Raw genomic sequence first — 12,274 nt, 5'->3', positions numbered from 1 at the left:
TTTGTGAAGGGCACAACTAGTAGTTGTCCTGTGGACACATTTTTTTACCTGTGCTGTGGATCTCTGCAGCTATCCAGAGTTACCATGAGCCTCCTGGCTGCTTCTTTGATTAATGCTCTTCTTGCCCAGCCTGTCATTTTAGGTGGACGGCCATGTCTTGGTAGGTTTGCAGGTGTGCCATACTCTTTCCATTTTCGGATCATGGATTGAACAGTGCTCTGTGAGATGTTCAAAGCTTGGGATATTTTTTTATATCCTAACCTTGCTTTAAACTTCTCCACAACTTTATCCCTGACCTGTCTGGTGTGTTCCTTGGCCTTCATGATGCTGTTTGTTCACTAAGGTTCTCTAAAAAAACACTGAGGGCTTCACAGAACAGCTATATTTATACTGAGATTAAATTACACACAGGTGGACTCTATTTACTAATTAGGTGACTTCTGAAGGCAATTGGTTTCGCTAGATTTTAGTTAGTTTAGTTTTAGTTAGTTTATGCAAAAACAACTTTCCAACTCCTCATACTGCCACAGGTCGCTAGTTAATAGTGGTGGCACACAGTTGCATGTTTGATTCCCAGCTAAGTGACTGCGGAGTTCTGTGACATGAAATCTCTGAAAGCCGTCACCTCTCCTGCAATGATATAAAGTAGGATCATTAGGCAGAGCGTCCGTCCTGCAGACTGGGTAATTAGCTGCCTCTAACAGCCCAGTTCATGGACCTGGCCCACCTCTGCAGCAGAACCAGGTGGCCTTGTGTGTCTAAGTCCATCTGTTTTCCCTTCACAGTTGGGTAGTCTATGCTACCGTCTTGGTACAGGCATTACCCATCAATATGTTGTTTTTTTTTTGCCTAGCAGCCTCCTATCAATTATCGATGATCTGTTTTTCTAAACAAGGTGCATTGCAGCAACTTTCGTCTTTCTCTCAACTGTCAAATCAAGGTGTCCTTATTTAAAAAAGTGCAAATCATGGTCAACCATAGCACCCGGATGTCACCTTTCATCCTTATAGGACAGTCAGAGCAGTGGAAGCCAACTGCTCATTAGTTACCACGGCTCTGCTCTTCATATTTTTATGGGGTGCAGTGTGCAGTAACCCAAAGTAACTAGATTTCCCTGTTTTGCAGTATCATAAAAAATAAATGGTAGTTTAATACTGTGGGTTACAGCGCTTTACAAATAAGCCAAACAAGTGTGATTTTATCATGCAAAACCGACAACTATTGTCTATGTTTACTTAGAGGCACGGTACTCAGTATTATATTGCATATTAAAAATACATCAATTCATACATAGCCGGCCTACAATGTAACAATATTTTATCAGATATGATATTTTCCAGGTATGATTCTTAAAGGGTCAATCCATGCAATAATAATATTGAAAAACATTTTTACTGAGCCACCCATTGATTATTTTTAACTCTCAGAGTCTCTCACTGTGAGATCTCCCATCACAGATTCCAATTTGTATTCCCCAAGGGTGGTCCAACTCTTCAGCCTCCCTCTCCTACTACTTGCTGGAAAATATAAAGTCAAAGGGAATCCCAAAAGGGAAAGTGTGACTGCCTTATAACGGGCTCAGCTGATGGGTGGAGCTGGGAACTCAAGCATGGTGATCTCACCATTGGAGTCCCAGAGGCGTCAATGTCTCTTAGAGACTCCCATGGTGAGATCTCCCATCACAGTTTCTAACTCGTATTACCCTGGGGAATTCCACTCTTCAGCCTCCCTCTCCTGCTGTATGCTGGAAAATATAAAGTCACAGAGAATCCTAACAGAGAAAGTGGGGCCCCCTTATAATGGGACCAGCATGGGGGTGGTGTTGGGAACTCAAGCATGGTGATTTTACCACTAAAGTCCCAGAGATTTCAAAGGTCTCCTAGAGACTTCAATAGTTGATCTCCCATCAAAATTTCTAACTTGTATTCCCTGGGGGGGGTCCCATTCAAACAGAATCCTAACAGGAAAGTGGGCCTTGAAATAGCCACAGAAGTTGGATGAAGTTGGCGCCTTGAGCATGGTGATCTCCAATGGTCTCTTAGCCCTTGTACACACGGTCGGAGAGTCCGACGGAATGTGTCCGTTCGGACCATTTTGTCGGATATTCCGACTGTGTGTGGTCTCCATCGGACTGTTTCCATCGGAGTATCCGACGGACCAAGTTTTCCAACTTGCCTGTAAAACTTCCTGACAAAATGCTCTGATCGGACATACTCCGATCATGTGTAGAGAATTCCGATCGGACAAAGTGCCACGCATGCTCAGATCAAATTCCTACATCAAAGCTATTGGTTACTTGCCTGAACGTAGTCCCGTCGTAACGAAATAACGCCATCACGTTCTGAACGATCGGATTTTCCGACAACTTTGTCCGACCGTGTGTATGCAACAGTTTCGGACAAAATCCGTTGGACAAAATCCGACGGATTTGGTTGTCGGAATGTCCAACCGTGTGTACAAAGGCTAAGACCTAATGGCAACAGTAGGATAGAGGAACTTAGAAATTATGTGTGGTGTTGTCATCATTGGAGTCCCAGATACTTGAATGGCTTTTTAATGACTCTCACGGTGGGATCTTCCGTCACAACTTGTATTTGTATTCCCCAGGAGGCTCCCCACTCTTCAGCCTCCCTCTCCTGCTGCATTCTCTAAATTTTGAAGAAAATCCCAACGGGGAAAGAAAAGGTGACTGCCTTGTAATGGCTGCAGCGGTTGGGCGGAGCTGCGAACCTAAGCGGGATGATCTCACCATTGGAGTCCCAGTTATATAAAAGAACCTGGAATATCACTTTGTCAGGATTGACCCTTTGAATCCAATGCATAAGTAATAACTGTCACACACCAAATTCCCCAATTGTATTTTTTATCAGCTGGTTTACTGGACACATTTTTGATCATATTCACATTTGCAATAAAACACTTTCTAACAATCCAGCCGACTGCTATACAAAAAGTGAGCCGAAACAGAAAAATAATGATGTGATCAAAATCATTAGTGAATGGATAGTATAAACTGTCTGCCTGGCGTTTTTTATGTCACTGTTCCTAATGAGAAGGAGTCCGCTCTTTTATGTTTTATTTTGTGAACTATTGGGATAATTTATCACTTTTTACAGGTCTCTCTGGTGACCGGTTATAAGGGAGAAGCAGCTGAGGACAAGAACTATTTAATAAGGCAAAGTGTAATGTGCACGGTACGACATTGCTGACTAACCAATCAAGTTCATTGTTTTGTAAAGTGATGGAAGTTGAAATGGGTTACCAAAATTTTGGCACTGAAAATTCAGAATTAACCCTGTGCCACTGTGCTACACACGCTTACATATTTCTAGAAAACTTTTACATTAAAAACAGAGATTTTTGGTGCACAAATCGCAATACGTGTTCAAGCTGACCAACTGCATGAAAGTATTCCATCTCTGGCCAGTCCCTACTCTTCCCAAAGTTTGCACAAATTGTTCCACGTTGTGCTGCCTTATAATAGTCGTGATTGACTGCAGAGCGGACTACAAGACAACGTGCCGTCTATACCTGTGTACAGGCGTGCCGCCTCTGACATCCAACGAGTCTAAAAATATATAAGATAGGGAGACTATAGATAGAGAGAGAGAGATAGATAGATAGAAATAGATATAGAAATAGATATAGAAATAGATAGATAGATAGATAGATAGATATAGAAATAGATATAGATAGATAGATGGATAGATGGATAGATAGATAGATATAGAAATAGATATAGATAGATAGATGGATAGATAGAGAGAGGGATAGATAGATATAGAGAGAGAGAGAGAGAGAGAGAGAAATAGAAATAGATATAGATAGATGGATAGATAGAGAGAGAGAGGGATAGATAGATAGATAGATAGATAGAGAAATAGATATAGATAGATAGATAGATAGATAGAGAAATAGATATAGATAGATAGATAGATAGATAGATAGATAGATAGATAGATAGATAGATAGATAGATAGATATAGAAATAGATATAGATAGATAGATGGATAGATGGATAGATAGATAGATATAGAAATAGATATAGATAGATAGATGGATAGATAGAGAGAGGGATAGATAGATATAGAGAGAGAGAGAGAGAGAGAGAAATAGAAATAGATATAGATAGATGGATAGATAGAGAGAGAGAGGGATAGATAGATAGATAGATAGATAGAGAAATAGATATAGATAGATAGATAGATAGATAGAGAAATAGATATAGATAGATAGATAGATAGATAGATAGATAGATAGTGTCACTCTTCCTAACTTGTATGCATAAGATAGAAAGATAGATAAAGATAGATTAAGAAAACTTAAAGTTGTCATGGCAAAAATTGATCTTTATGGAGATCTAAGATCGTCCATACATTATACAATCCTCTTATACAATTCTCCTTTAGATTTTACAAAACCTTATAATATGAGGTCAAACCTAAACACTTTCGATTTGTATGCATCAGGCAGGTCCTTGCACTACATATTTGAAGGTAAATCTAAAGGAAATTGAAAATTGTATAATGTATGGCCAGCTTTAATGTTGCTGTTCCAAAAAGATAGATAGATAGATAGATAGATAGATAGATAAACTCATTAAACATTAGGTTGGGGCTAAGGAAGGTCAACATATAAACTATTTTAAGGCTGGCCGTATATTATACAATCTTCTTGCACAATTTTCCTTTAGATTTACCAAAATCATATAATATGAGGTCAAACCTAAATGCTTTCAATTTGCATGCAATAAGGCAGGCCCTTAGACTACATATTCAAAGGTAAATCTGATGGAAATTGAACAAGAAAATTGTATAATGTATGGCCAGCTTTAGAAATGTATTAAGACAAGTAGCCTTTCTAAAATAAGGTAGATAGATAGATAGATAGATAGATAGATAGATAGATAGATAGATAGATAGATAGATATTCATGAACATTGGATTGAAGCTAAGGCTGGCCATACCTTATACAAATTTCTAGTACAATGTTTAGATTTACCAAAACCATATAATATGAGGTCAAACTGAAACACTTTCAATTTGCATTCAATCAGGCAGGCCCTTATACTACATAGTTAAGGGTAAATAAAGGAGATTGAACAAGACAATTGTATAATGTATGGACAGCTTAAGGAAGGTTTGTATAAAAACAATTTTAAGAGATGTTTTAGACAAGGAGTCTTCAGAAAATTAGATAGATAGGTAGATAGATAGATAGATAGATAGATAGATAGACAGGCAGTGCCACGTGTCCTAAGCTGGCCATACACCATTCAATTTTTTTATTCAATTTCCTTTAGATTTACCTTCAACTATGTAGTATAAGGGCCTGTCCAACTGCATACAAATTAAAAGTGTTTAGGTTTGACCTCATATTATATGGTTTTGGTAAATCTAAAGGAAAATTGTACAATTGTATAATGTATGGTCAGCCTTAGTTGTGGTTCCACAGCTGCTGAATATACATAGATGTCTTTAGGTTGTCAGTAAAGTAGATAGATAGATAGATAGATAGATAGATAGATACTCATTAAACATAGGTTGGGGCTAAAGAATCTCTGCATATAAACTAAGAAATGTATTAAGACGAGGAGTCTTTTGACAATGAGATAGATAGATAGATAGACAGACATATAGATAATGTTTCATAAAACTTCCACAGCTGTTAAATGTCCATAGATGTCTTTAATTTGTCATGCTAGGAAAAAAAGGATAGATAGGAGTCTTTATGTTGCTATATTTGATATATAGATAGATCGATAGATAAATAGACAACTTTAGATTGGGGCAATGGTATGTATAATGTATACATATGCATATGTATAATATCAAATATAACGGTACATTAATGTCTACAGGATCCACAGAAGGGAAATATACTGGGACATATAGTACAACAGTTGCTGGAAAGTCAGAGCAAATAGACAGATATGCAATAGATTAAAGAGATAGATAGATAGATAGATAGATAGACAGATTATATACAATAATATAATATAGGATAAGATGTGCTGGACTATGTAGTACAACATGTGGCGGACAGTCAGGGATTGCCCCTGGGAGGGTGTATTGGGTTTGTAGTACCACAACTGATGAAAAACTCTCAGTTGCCCATCCAGATGGAAGGACAGACATCCAGGTAGAGCAGTTGGCAGCACTTTTGAAGGCACTGTCCTCTGAGGATAGCCAGTAGCATGCATGCCTACTTCCCTGGTGTATGACCCTGAATATGTAAGATGCCATCCAGTGCACTGCCCCCTGTCCCTCCCAGAGCCGGTGACACCGCCACAGCCTCTGCAGTCCACACACAGCACTCACCTCCTCACTGTGTTGCTGCAGAGTGCTGCTACTGCTGCTGATGGGAACAGAGGATCCTCAGTGAGGCTGCAGTAAAAACCCTGGCAGCTTATAAGCTTTCCTTCCACCGTCCTCAGATTTCAGCCCCCAGCCTGTTACGCCGATGCCATCCATCCTCCTGGTCCTTGCCTAATTTGCTGGGAGTAGCATTACCCCCCCTCCCCACCCCCCACCCTTCATCCAAGAGTGCCAGGGAGACCCTGGGTATGGCTGCTGCTTCCTGTGCAGATGGCAGAGTGACTTATGAAGAGGGAAAAGCCAGGCAGTGAGTGAGCAGAGAGGGGAGGGCTGGGGACAGCAGACAGATGCAGGGCAGCAGCAGCAGCTTTCTCACTGCAGTCCTGCTGAAATGGATGTGTGCCTCTTAGCAGGGCACTGAGATATTCCAGAGCTGGGAGCAGCTCACTGAAGAGGAGGAGGGAGGAGAAGGGGGAAGAAGGAGGGAGAACAGGGGGAAGACACATCAGGGAGGACAAAAAAAAAGAAGAGAGATACAGAGACAGAGGAGGAGTGAGAAAGTGTCACCAAGGCAGAGCCATGGGGGAAGCGGTGTAACAGGCGATGAAAGGGGTCGGTGTCATAGGCGATGAAAGGGGTCGTGTCATAGGCGAGGAGAGGGGTCGGTGTCATAGGCGAGGAGAGGGGTCGTGTCGTAGGCGATGAGAGGGGTCGGTGTCATAGGCGATGAGAGGGGTCGGTGTCATAGGTGAGGAGAGGGGTTGGTGTCATAGGCGATGAAAGGGGTCGGTTTTATAGGCAAGGAGAGGGGTGTCTGGAAGTGAAGGAACCTGTGTAACACAAGAGCAAGAATTGTTACGAACAGACACTGTTGCTCGGCTATTATTTCTCACATCTATCAACTATCTACTGTCTATGTATCATCTGCCTACCAAATCCCTCCAGCCAACCCATTCATTTATTAGCATGTATTTCTATGCTTAGCTAACATATAAATGACACAAAATGACAGGAAGAGATGGCAACATACCCTCCCGGGAAATAATACCTTGTTTATGTTCATGGTCGCTCTACGTTCTTTTTATCGTAGTACCACCTGTGTCTCAGGGGGCACCTACAGTGTGTCTGTAGAAGTTCTCATTCATCCAGGTCATGGTATGGCTAGTAGTGGCTGGTCACATTCAAGTGTTCTGTAATGTTGAAGTCTTATAGTAGTACCGCCGGAACAGTGCCTATGTCTCAAAGGACACCTACAGCATATCTGTGAAGGTTCTCATTTGTCCATGCCATGGTATAGCTAGTAGTAGTAGTTATTCACATTCCACTGGGCCTGTTCTGTAATATTGAAGCATTTTCCTAGTTTACCAAGTCACTTCTTCGTGGCTTGGTAAGCTATAACCCATGAAGAATCTTCAACATTACCTGGACTTGTTCTGTAATGTTGAAGTCTTATTGTAGAACCACCAGGGCAATGCATGAGTCTCAGAGGGTACCTACAGCCCATTTCTGAAGGTTCTCATTAATCCAGGTCATGGTATAGCCAGCAGTAGGGATGAGCTCGGTGTTCCACTCGAACACATGTTCGACTCGAACATCGGCCGTTCGTTTGTTCAGTGAATTCAGAACTTTGTGGACCGTTCGCACCAAATTCGTGTGGCACAAACGGCCCACAATGCACTACGCCATCGCAGTGCATTGCTGGCTCATGATTGGCCAAGCATGCACTGTGACCCTGCATGCTTGGCCAATCACAGCACCGGCAGCGAAGGAGAGCCATAATTGTGCCTGTGGCCAATTATAGCTCAGGGGGTTTAGTACATGCCCCACACTATATAAGGCCGCCAGCGTGGCGGCCTTGTGTAGTGTGTTGGCGTGCAGGGAAAGAGCTAGATAGGCAGGGACAGTGTGTTCTTTTCTCAGCCATCTGCAGGAGTTAGTGGGTGTTGTGTGCCTCCAGCGCAGTATACACCTGTATCTACCCTTTATTGCTGTTGATCTCTAATACAGCCATCTGCAGGAGTTAGTGGGTGTTGTGTGCCTCCAGCGCAGTATACACCTGTATCTACCCTTTATTGCTGGTGTTCTCTAATACAGGCATCTGCAGGAGTTAGTGGGTGTTGTGTGCCTCCAGCACAGCACAGTATACACTTGTATCTACCCTTTATTGCTGGTGTTCTCTAATACAGGCATCTGCATGAGTTAAAGTGGGTGTTGTGTGCCTCCAGCACAGTATACACCTGAAGATACCCCTTATTGCTGGTGTTGTCTGTTGCATAGCTTGCATATTAGCCTTTAAAATTAGCACTTTTGATTTCGAACGTTCGAGTCCCATAGACTTTAATAGGGTTCTAAAGTTCGTACAAATTTTCAGTCCGTTCGAATGTTCTGGTGTGAACCAAACCGGGGGGTGTTCGGCTCATCCCTAGCTAGCAGTAGTTAGTCATATCCAACTGCACTTATACTGTAATACTGAAATATTTTTGTCGTTCACCAAACCACTTCTGCATGGCTTGGAAGCTATAAGCTATGAAAAATCTTCAACATTCAATTGGACTTGTTCTGTAATGTTCAAGATGTTTCAAAGCTTACCAAGCCATGGTGAAGTGGCCTAGTAAGCCATGAAATGTCTTTACCATTACAAAACAAGTCCATGTCAATGTGACAAACTACTACTAGATATGCCATGACCTGGATACGTAACATGAGAACCTTTACATACACACTGTAGGGGCCCTCTGAGACACAGGCATGTTCCTAGTGGTACCACAATAAGACTTGAAGATGTTTTGTAGCTTAGCGCTTACCAAGCCATGAAGTAGTGGCTTAGTAAGCTACAAAAAGACTTCAGTATTCAAAGTCCTGTTGAATGTGACAAACTACTGCTAGCCATACCATGACCTGAATAAATGAGAACTTTCACGGATATGCTGTAGGTGTCCTCTGAGACACAAGTATGGTCCTGGTGGTACTTTGATAAGACTTTAGCATTACAAAACAGTTTCAGTTGAATGTGACTAACCAATACTAGCCATACCATGGCCTCACTGACACACTGTAGGTGCCCTCTGAGACACAAGTGGTACTGCAATAAGACTTCAACATTTTGAAGCAACTCAATGTAACAAACTACTACTAGATATGCCATGACCTGGATACATGAGAACCTTCACATACACAATGTAGGTGTCCGCTGAGACACAGGTATGGTCCTGGTGGTACTTTGATAAGACTTCAGCATTACAAAACAGTTTCAGTTGAATGTGACTAACCACTACTAGCTATACCATGGCCTCACGGACACACTGTAAGTGCTTTCTGAGACACAAGTGGTACTGCAATAAGACTTCAACATTATGGAGCAAGTCAATGTAACAAACTACTACTAGATATGCCATGACCTGGATACATAAGAACCTTCACATACACAATATACAGGTGGCCTCTGAAACACAGGCATGATCCTGGTGGTACTACAGTAAGACTTGAAGACATCTCATAGCTTATAGCTTACCAAGCTATGAAGAAATGGCTTAGTAAGCTAAAAAAAACGCAGTATAAGTCCAGTTGAATATGATTTCATCTAGCCATACCATGACCTGGATAATATAGAACCTTAATGGATATGCTGTAGGTGCCCCCTGAGATAGAGGCATGGTCCTGGTGATACTACAATAAGACTTTAACATTACAGAATGGGTTCAGTTGAATGTGAGTAACCACTACATATACCATGACCTGGATAAATGAGAACCTTCCCATACACACCATAGATGCCATTAGATACACAGGTATGATCCTGGTTGTACTACAATACGACATGAACATTACAGAACAAGTCCAGTAGAATGTGACTACTAGATATACTATGACCTGGTTAAATGAGAACATTCAAAGACACATTGGAGTTGATATACTAAAGACAAACAGACTGTGCACTTTGCAAGTGTAATTACACTCTGCAAAATACAGTTGCTCCAGAGCTTAGTAAATGAGGTGAAGCTTGACTTTGCAAAAAAATATAAAAACATAGAAAAGTGATGGCAGAAAAAAAAATTTAGTATTCCATCGAGTCTAGCCATTTTATTTTTTGTTTGTTTTTTGTTTATATATTTTTGTTTTATTTGTTTTTCATTAACCTTGTTGTCTGACTATAGATCTATGTTTAACTTCCCTCCAGTTAGTTTGGGGTCATGTCCCTATGTTTTTGATTTTGGTTTCATATTGAAAAGACTGCCTTCCTGAACCTTATTCACGCCCTTGATGTATTTAAAGATTTCAATCATGTCTCCCCTTTTCCCTTCTTTCCTCCAGACTGTACATATTAAAGTGGGGTACCCCCTAAAAAAAAAAAATTTAAAAGTCAGCAGCTACAAATACTGCAGCTGCTGGCTTTTAACCACTTCCCACCCGGCCAATGCATATATACGGCCGGGTGGGAGCCGTCTACTCCTGATAGGACGTTCAGGAACGTCCTTCAGGAGTAGCGGGATCGCGATGTGCTCGTGTCACCCGGACACGGCACATCTCAGATCGGCAGGAGGGCTCTGTGATTGGCCCTCCTGATCACATGACGGCCGTGTCCAATCACGGCCGTCATGTGATGTAAACAAACAGCCGGTTGCAAGGCAATCGGCTCTCCTCTCCTCACACGGAAGTCACCGCTGAGGAGAGGAGAGCAGAACGCTGCAGCCGGCTGATGATCAGTGAGTATGGGCTGCTTTTTACAGCTTTTTACTCACTGATCTTCAGTGTAGTGTAAACACACAACACACCACACAGTACAAACACAGTCCCCACATATGTCCCCAAAACACACATGTCCCCAAAACATACATGTCCCCAAATAATAAAAACACATGTCCCTAATAATAAAAACATGTCCCCCACATATGTCCCACTAAAATCACATGTCCCAATGATTATCTGCACACATATGTACGTGATCACCTGCACACATATGTACATGATCATTTGCGTACATATGTCCGTGATCACACAAACCAATTATTATACACTTAATGGAATTTTTTTTACCAAAAACATGTAGCAGAATACATTTTGGCTTAAATTTATGACAAAATTTGATTTTATTGGATTTCTTTTCAAATAGAAAAAAGAAAATATTGTTTTTTTTCCAAATTTCCGCTTTTTTTGCGCTTATATCGCAAAAAAAAAAAAACGGAGTCGTGAATAAATAACACCAAAATAAAGCTCTATTTGTGCGAACAAAATGATAACAATTTCATTTGGGTACAGTGTAGCATGACCGCGCAATTGTCACTGAAAGCGCTAGAGCGCTGAAAGCTGAAAATTGGGCTGGGAAGGAAGGGGGTGAAAGTGCCCTGTATTGAAGTGGTTAATAATCGGACACTTACCTGCCCCAGGGTCCAGCGATGCGGGGGAACGAAGCCCCCCCTCGCTCCCCGCTCCGCTCGCGGCACCGTCATGCATACTGTGGGCACCCGGCTGTGGCTTCACAGCCGGGCACCCACTGCGCATGCGCGAGCGGCGCAGGGCGCCGTGATACGCCGTACAGTCACCTGGGACACATGACAGGTCCCAGGTGAATGTGCGGCGCGAGGGGAAGTGATGTCACCAGCCCGGGCAATGAAGAAGGCAGATTACGAGGGACCCCCTAGCAACCGGTATTTAGAGGTGAGTAAAAAAATTTTTTTTTGCCAAGTATTTTTTTTTTTTTTTTTTTACGAATTTTAAGTAGTTTTAATTTTTTGGTGGCAACACCACTTTAAGTTCCTGAAGTCGCTCTCGATATGTTTCATCCCCCACACTTTTCACAATTTTTGTTACCCGTCTCTGGACTCGGATTCTATCTTATCAATATCTTTGTGTAAGTGAGGTCTCCAGAACTGGACACAGTATTATAAATGAGGTCTTGCTAAAGACAGGGGTCAAGTCCTGGGGGAAAAAAGTATGGGAACTCCCAAGATCCACTCCCC

The 12,274-nt window shown here is 41.7% G+C and overlaps 1 protein-coding gene across 1 annotated transcript in view; it reads right to left on the bottom strand.

Annotated features, from left to right (window-relative positions):
* The window catches only part of CHST1 (carbohydrate sulfotransferase 1), a 110,141-nt gene extending 103,346 nt beyond the window's left edge, over nucleotides 1-6,795 (bottom strand). Inside the window, exon 1 of the mRNA XM_077462013.1 lies at nucleotides 6,321-6,795. The gene's annotated coding sequence lies outside the window, so the exon portion shown is untranslated. The remainder of the gene's footprint in view (nucleotides 1-6,320) is intronic.
* Between the last annotated feature and the right edge of the window lie 5,479 nt (nucleotides 6,796-12,274).

The sequence above is a fragment of the Lithobates pipiens genome, unplaced genomic scaffold (genome assembly GCF_037356315.1).
Source record: "Lithobates pipiens isolate NorthernLeopardFrog02 unplaced genomic scaffold, aLitPip1_a1.2 Scaffold_10, whole genome shotgun sequence".
Lineage (NCBI taxonomy): Eukaryota > Metazoa > Chordata > Amphibia > Anura > Ranidae > Lithobates > Lithobates pipiens.
The sequence above is the reverse complement of the archived record's forward strand: the minus strand, read 5'-3'. Positions and strand labels throughout refer to the sequence as shown.